Source organism: Notamacropus eugenii, chromosome 4 (genome assembly GCF_028372415.1).
Source record: "Notamacropus eugenii isolate mMacEug1 chromosome 4, mMacEug1.pri_v2, whole genome shotgun sequence".
Classification (NCBI taxonomy): Eukaryota; Metazoa; Chordata; class Mammalia; order Diprotodontia; family Macropodidae; genus Notamacropus; species Notamacropus eugenii.
Window position 1 is genome coordinate 151,518,080 of NC_092875.1, and position 8,488 is coordinate 151,526,567.

Consider the following 8,488-nt stretch of genomic DNA (forward strand, 5'->3'; position numbering starts at 1 on the left):
ACAAGCACTAACCTCGCTCCGTGGCACCCGCCCTGCGGGGAAGACGCGAGACCGAGGGAGCTGGAAGATGCTTTGCTCGTGCTGGGATAGAGGAGTCCGCCCAGCCGGTCCTCCAAGGGGGCGGGGCAAGGCCTATGTGGCGGTCAGATTGGCTGGTCCGCTGCTCGTCTCCGTTGATTGGCCCATTTTCCCTTCGCTGAGGGGCCCCACCTCCTTGGCTTTAGGTTCTTCCTCTCCCCGGACACCAGGTGTGGGTAAACATACTGCCTGCCTGCCTGCCTGCCTGCCTGCACTAGGCGTCCTAGGAAATGTTTAACAACCAGGTCTCCAAAGGAAAAAAATGTGCACGACACGCTTTTAAGGTTAATCTGCGGTATTAATATTTTCTGCATCACTTTCTTAGGGCTAAACAATCAACAAAACAATAGATCAGAATTTGCTAAGTCCCGAGGTGTCAATGTTCACACTATAAATTTAATAACCGGCTCTTCGTTTCAGAGTATGAGATCAAAAAGGTAGCGTGGTGTAGTGAAGACTGCTGGGCTGACATTAGGAAGACCGTGGTTCAAGGAGCAACTCCACACTTAGCTAGGAGCTACTTAACCTCAAAATCTTATGAAACTCATTGGGATTTAATCCAGAAAATTAAAACCCTTTTATTACAAGAACCAAATAAGTTAGGCTGGTCTTTAATTAAAGGGAATATGTTTACTCTCGTTTTGAAATGCAATTAACTTTTCAATGTCTACTCTGCAATTTCTTTTTTTAATTAAAGACTTCAGTGTTCTACCCTTAAAAGATTGGACGACTCCGTCCCCTGGCGTATGACCTTTGCCCTCCATCTGGCTGCTCTTGTTTGCTTAAGTTCTGTAGAAGAATGGGATTGTTCTCTGAGATTTCTGCCAGATCTAGATCTACAATCTTTTCCTGAGTCTCCATTAACCTTTCACTTTTGGATACTACTTTGTTTTAGGGTTATACTTATCACTTATATGCCATGTCCCCTTCTCTATGCAAGTAAGCTCCGTGAGGACTGAGAGTGTCCAATGTCCATTTCCTATTTACTCCCAAGTGGTTAGTACATTGCTTGGCACACAGTAGGTGCTTAAATATTTGGTAAATTTTATTTTATGGGGCGATACTTTCAAACTCTGAAGGGACTGTTACTGTTGAACTTTGAAAAGGGCAAACATTTTTATTTCAACTGCTGGTAAAAATGGCAGAAATTCCATTGCCCCAAATTGGGTTTGATATTCCCTAAGTGTAAAACCACTGCAAGGCTCTTTCTCAAGTCCCTGATCAAGTAACTAGGTTAAAATCTCTGCCTCCCACTGCCCCTCCACTTTAGAATATTAAACTTGGCTATTTATAGGTACAACTTCAAATTTCATCTTTTTACCTGGACTATGTTCATTCCCTTCCAAATTGCACAACATCTCCAACAATCAACAAATTACTTGAAGTTACCCTGCCTATTCGCATTTGCCATATTTTCTTCCTGCCTTAAGAAGGAAACTTTCCCCAAACACTAGGAACATGACGGCAATTCTCCAGTTCCCACATTTCCCTCTTCAACTATCACAATTTGCATTCAGAAAATCTTTCTGTAATAAAAAACAACAATTGGAGTGGCTGATAATAGGTGATATATGACTGTGATGGAATACTACTGTAGTATAAGAAATGATGAGCTTGACGATCTTAGAAAAACATGGATAGACTTACACAAAATAATGAAGAGTGAAATGAGCAGAACCATGAGAATGTTGTATACGGTAACAATATAGTTTTAAGAAAAACTTTGAGGGAATAAATCATTTTGACTATTATACACAAATTAACTACAAAGGTCATATGAAGGAAGGTGCTATCTGCATTCAAAGAACTGATAAAGTATGTATAGAATGGTTTTATATGTGTGTTCATCCTTCATTGCCAAAGAAGACCATGCCATCAGAGAAATAATGACATGACTTGCATTTGACATTGTTTTGAGTGAGGGAGGGCTGTGCAGGTCACCAACCTCACTTCTCCTCCAGAGCCATCTGAATCCAGTGACCAGATATTCATCAGGATGACTGGAGATGACCCAAAATGAGGCAACTGGGGTTAAGTGACTTGCCTAAGGTCACACAGCTACTGAGTGTCAAGTGTCTGAGGTGAGATTTGAACTCAGGTCCTCCTAACTCCTGCACTGGTCCTCTATCCACTGCACCATCTAGCTGTCTTCAATGGTTTTATATACATATGTACACACACACCCAGACACATTCGTGCCTAAAGGTAGTCATCTCAGGGGGGTTGAGGGGAAGGAAGAAAAAAAGGGGGAAAAAGTTACATGATAACTTTATTATATATTTAAAAGGAATAACAAGTTGTATATAATAGATTTGTAGTGCCATGTTACATCACCTTTTTTCTGTTATGGAAATGCTTGTTTTATTAAGTTCAGAATAAAATAAATAAAATAAAAAATAACTTACAGGCATGTAGTACTTTAAGTACAAGGAGTTTTATTTTTACAAAGGGTTTTCCTCTCAACACCACTATTAATTAGCAAAGTATAATTACGTTTTGTAGCTGAGGAAACAGAGATTCAGACAATCATTAAATACAACCCTATTCTTAAAATTCAGTATGCATTTATTAAGAACTGACTATGTGCAAAACACTTGGGAAACAAATAGAAAAACAGGACAGTCCCTGCTCTCAAGGAGTTCATATTCCAATCAGAGAGACAAACATATGGCAAGTTTAAGCTGCCAAGTCAAATGGAAAAGTTCTATATTCTTCAGGGTTCAACAACAATGCCAATGGCAATGCCTCTACTTTGATGTCATTCTCACTAACAATATATCAGTTTCTGATAGTGACCCACTTTACAGTGCAAGGACTTTGGTGACAAGAACTTTTCTGGGTCTTCGGTAGCTAGTGTTGTAGCACATGCAGATGCAATTGCTAGGCTGCATATCCACAGTGTTTGATTCCCAAGATGATAGCTGTGGGCACTAGGGTAGAAGCAATGCTGTTCCCAAGGCTCTTGGGTCCTGGGATGTCTTCATCAAGATCTGAGAGGAAATGGTGCTCAGGGTGGTAGTGCTGATTTGATGTGCCTGGCATATATTGCTCCGTCTCTCCCTCTTGGTCCCTTGCTGCTTGTCAGCGAAGCTGACTTGCCTGCCCTGTGTGTGGTAGTATACTTACATTATATACATCTCACTTAATTCTCACTCTTTCATGAGGGAATGCCACATTTCTAATAAATACGTAAATAAGTTTCTTTAATGTTGGTCTCGGTTAAGAGAAAAAGATGCTGATTTTTGATAAATTATTAGAAATAATTTTTTCGATTATGTTGAAAACTCAAACAATATCAGTTTTAGAACATCAGTCCACATGAGTGCTACAGAAATCAAGAGTACACTTCAGATTGTAGGGTCAAAAGGATAAATATATCAACTCTGATAAGCAATACAAGAGTAGAGCAAATCGTTCCAGTTGGCACAATCCCAATGCAAACAAAAGAATAACAGATATAGTTTTTGTTATAACTTTGGATTGAGTGGACATAGGAGTGGTTTAACGGGAGGCAGGGCACGAAACAGTGATAAGCTGAATTTCAAAAGATCAACCTCAGGAAATAGAAATAAAGGCTAGGGATGGAAGTCATCTGGGACCCATAACAGGGAAAAATTGACTCATTTGAGTCAATTAAGATCAAGGGAATGCTGTACATAGTTGACCTTGATTTTAGTGAAGCACTTGATAGCCTCTCATGCGATTCTTCCAGAACAGAGGGAAAGATGCAGCCTACACAAGAGTACAGTTTGGATAGATTTGAACGAGGTTGAATGACTGAACTCAAAGAGTAGATGTCAACTTAAGGAGGTTTCCAGAAGAATATCCTAGAGATCTGTGCTTGTTCCTGTGCTTCTTGTCATGCTTATTAATAACCTGGATAAAGGGATTTCAATCTAATATGCAGATGACACAAAACTGTGGTAACTGACCCAACGAATGATATAGTCAGGGCCCCCCCCAAAAAAATTGTGAGGCTAATATCACCTCTGTAGTGACCACATTTTAGAATTTTCCAGGAATTAAAATCAAGTTCATGGGACTAAAGTTTGAAGAAACAATAATCTTTTACTTTTTAAAAATTGGGACAGTTATCCTCCAATTTTACGGTAACTCTCCCCCACTCTCTATAAACTGGTCTTTCAACCAGTCCTGAATCTGCCTAACTCTACTGTTATCTAGCTCTCAACTCTCTTTATCTTGACCTTGTTACACCATGGGTATTAGGGAACTCCTAAGTGTGGAAACGTCCTCTAACACAGATTGGCACCTCCTTTGTAACTTAGTCTACTCTAGACAGCCTCTTGAATGCAGCCCCAGCTAGATTAAAGTATAACTGGAGAATATTGAAGTAAATATTTATATTTGTATGAATAACAAATAAACATGACAACAAAAATACAAATAACTAATAAAATATAGAATAAACAAAATAAAATTATAATAAAACATAATATGAATATATGGTTTTATACATGCAGCTCTCTGGACACTTTTAGTAGTCTCTGCCTCTATTTAAGCTTGGCACCACTGGTCTATAGCACTGAAAGGTTAAATAATTTGCCCAAGGGCACGGGCACACCATGAGTATGTATCAGAGAGAGGAATTCTAGGTTTTGAGGTCAATTCTATCCATTATCAAGGGGCAGCTAGGTGGTGCAATGGATAGAGCACCAGTGCAGGAGTCAGGAGGACCCGAGTTCAAATCTTACCTCAGACGCTTGACACTCACTAGTTGTGTGACCTTAGGCAAGTCATTTAATCCTAACTGCCTCATCCTGGGTCATTTCTAGTCATCCTGATGAATATCTGGTCATTGGATTCAGATGGCTCTGGAGGAGAAGTAAGGTTGGTGACCTGCACAGCCCTCCCTCAAAACAAAGTCAAGTGCAAGTCATGTCATTATTTCTCTGATGGCATGGTCTTCTTTCCAATGAAGGACGAACACACACACAATCTATTAGCAATTTTTTGAATGGAGGAACTAGGTAGTATAGTAGACAGACAGCCAGACCTGGAGTCAGGAAGTCTCCTCTTTCTGAAGTCAAATCTGACCTATGACACTTACTAGCTGTATGACTCTGGAGAAGTCACTTCACCCTGCCTCAGTTTCCTCATCTATAAAAATAAGCTGAAGAAGGAAATAGTAAACTACTCCAGCATCTTTGCCAAAAAACCCCCACAAAAAAACCCTAAATGGGGTCATGAAGAGTTGGACACTACTCAAAAATGACTAAACAATAAATCTGTCCAATGCCTCTTGTGATGGGAATTTTGTCAAATTCTTTGCTGAAATCGAGATATACAACATCTATAGTATTTCACTGCTACCTATCTGGTAACCCTGTTAAGAGTTAATGAGGTTAATTATTGAGGTTAACTATTCTTGAAGCTCTTAATGATCACAACTTCCCTTTCTAATGGTTTCCTTTACTAATACATTCTAGTGTATTCCTAAAATTCAGTATGCATTTATTACTTTTTTATATACACATTCCTTGAATACAAAGAGGCAGCATGGTGTAACAGATAGAAAACTAGCCTTAAAGTCAGGAAGCTCTGGGTTCAAATAGTGCCTCTCACAAGTCACTTAACCTGAGGCAACTAGGTAACCTGAGGCAACTAGGTGGCACAGTGGATAGAACACTGGGTGTGGAGTCAGACCTGAATTCAAATCCAGCTTCAGATACATAACTCATTTAATCTGTCTGCCTCAGTTTCCTCAACTGTAAAATGGAGATCATAATAGCCACCCTCTGCCCTCTCCCCACTCTACCCAGTTTGTGAGGATAAAATGAGATAAGCTCTGAAAAGTGCTTAGCACAGTCCCACGCACATAGTAGGTGCTTAATAAATGCTTGTTCCCTTCCCTCTCAGTGTTCTAGGCAACTCTTTTAAGACTGGAGATGGCAGAGAAGGTTCTACTCTGCATTAATAGTTTCCTCACCTCGTAGTTCTCTATACAATTTGAAGAAAGTAAATGCTTGTAATAGCCAGATTCTAGTCAAGGGTTAGTCACATCCTACTAAATTTCAGTGACACTTATGAAGTCAAATTTGCCTCCTTGTGCAAAGCTCTCTAATTTACCTTGTTTACTGCCCATACGGTTATATATGTGAGGCATTCAAGGCCATACGTTTCATTGCTGCATAACCTCTTGAATATGATGACTTGCCCTCTCCAGTGGCACTCTTCTTTAGATCTTGCACCTAATCTTACTCATCTGTGTTATCTGGCTTACAAGTGCAGTTTTCACTTGACGGGTGTAACAATGAAAAGCAATTCTCTTGAATTACTCTATAACAGTACCTAAAAACTAGAATTTCATGGGACACACATACAAGATACTTCATACACACAAAAGAACAATTTTGTTAAAGTATTTTAAAAAAAATATCTTAGATAAATTAAAACATAAAGGGCTGTTCCTCTTCCATGGGGGTTCTCATGTTTTGTTTTGTTTAAATGGTGAGGGAGGGGAATACATTTTTGGGGAGACTCAGATCATCATTCAGGGCAGATTCTACTTACAGCCCAAGGAAAGGGCCTGCAATAGAGTAATATGGCATTTAACTGAACCACATTGTAAAAAACAAAACAAAAACTCAGACTAAGTTAAAGACATTAACTCAGGAGATTTTACTTGTTTAAAAAAGGGGAACTATCAGATCTCTTTGAATTCTACTCCAGTTCTACATGCCATAGCTTTATATTTTTAAAGGTTTAAATGGCAGTGGATTAAACAATGGAAATATTTCAAGGATGTTACAACATACTGTGCTTTCTATGCTTACATTCTCAAACTTCAATATCTATGTTTTACATTTTAAAACACTTCCCCACCTGGCAACTAGGGGTAGATGGCTTACGTTACTATTCCATCTATACCTTACTAAGGGCTTAACACATGTGCCTCTCTCTTCATTGATTGGTTATACCTAATCTTATAATGTTCTGCCTTTCACATTGTCTTGAAACTGCTAAGTTTCAAAATACTGACTGGGGAAGAGACACAAAACAGCAAGTCTTCTGATGGTGTTTTTGTTGCCATAGCAAATTCTTTGTGTCTTTTATATAATTGCTAAATAAGCATTTATGGAGGGTCTTTTGTGTACATGGTACAATGCTAGGTGTTATAAGGAACAGATATGAAAAATGAGTAAGACCTAGGGTGAATAGTCAAGCACCACTTTATGGTTTGTAAACCTGGGTGATCGGAAGTACAACACTATGTTTGACAGAACTAAGAAAGCTAAGGAAATGGGTGGATTTGGAGGAGGGGAAAGAGGAGTGAAGATAATTAAGATGAATAGGCAGAATACAAAGAAATCTGAACAGACCTTTATGAAGTAATGCAAAGGAGAAAAAAACAAAAACAGAAGAATAGTAATACACAACAATGAGAATGGACAAAGAATTCTGATGAGGACTTAAGAGACTGAAATTGTCATGATACTTTATGCACTGAAATTAACTTAAATGTAATTATTAAACAAATTTAGTTGAACCTATATTAAGCTTTTAATAAACTTATTTTTTTCAAAATTTTTTCCAAAAGGATTATTCCCTCTCTACTCTCATCCCTGTTTGACCTCTCCTATGCCCTACAACCTTCACTGGGCTGTGGCTGGAAACCCAGGCTCTACGATTATGCCACATCAGTTGAACACAGGAGTTAGCAGCACCTGTGCCTACATCAATCTGAAATGACTTTGAGCAGGGGCCAAGCAATGGACTGAGTCTGTCAGAGGCCTTGGCTAAATTTTCAGTCATTACTTTTTCAGTTGTGGCAACTCAATAAGGCAATTTCTTAAGGTGTAAAAAGACTGCAATCTCCATCTGGGGAAGGAGGGGTCCACAATGACGAAATCGCGGTGGGGCATTTATCACATTTTGATGTATATTATAGCATTTGTGTATATGTCAATTTACATCGGACTGTAAACTCACTGAGGGCAGGGAACTATGAATTTTTTTAATCTATGTAATCTCAGCACCTACCATGGTTCATTGCACAAAGTCAACAATGCATTTAAATTACATACGTAATTATGACTGCACAAAGCTGTTGAAGAAAATTCCTTTCTCTTTTACATGTAGTTGATTTTATAAAAAGAAAATAACTAGGCAAGTTTGTTCCTCCCTCATGTGTACATTATAAGGTTTTAAAAGTAGTCATACCTAAAATTATATTTTAAAGAGAAAGAAAATATGAAAGAAAGAGGCAGTAAAATTTCACAGAGATCTTAGAAGGGGCCACAAAAGGAGTTTTTGTTTTTGTTCATTTATTCTATTATCTTGTGGTATAGATTTTATGTAAGATTTTCTTCCTTGTTTTGTACACTTTTTTCAGTGATGGCTATCCATTTATAACTTTCTTAAAAGCAATAATACAAGAACACAAGCAAAC

The 8,488-nt window shown here is 38.5% G+C and overlaps 1 protein-coding gene across 1 annotated transcript in view; it reads right to left on the reverse strand.

Annotated features, from left to right (window-relative positions):
• The window catches only part of SPAG1 (sperm associated antigen 1), a 78,807-nt gene extending 78,696 nt beyond the window's left edge, over positions 1–111 (reverse strand). Inside the window, exon 1 of the mRNA XM_072603396.1 lies at positions 13–111. The gene's annotated coding sequence lies outside the window, so the exon portion shown is untranslated. The remainder of the gene's footprint in view (positions 1–12) is intronic.
• Between the last annotated feature and the right edge of the window lie 8,377 nt (positions 112–8,488).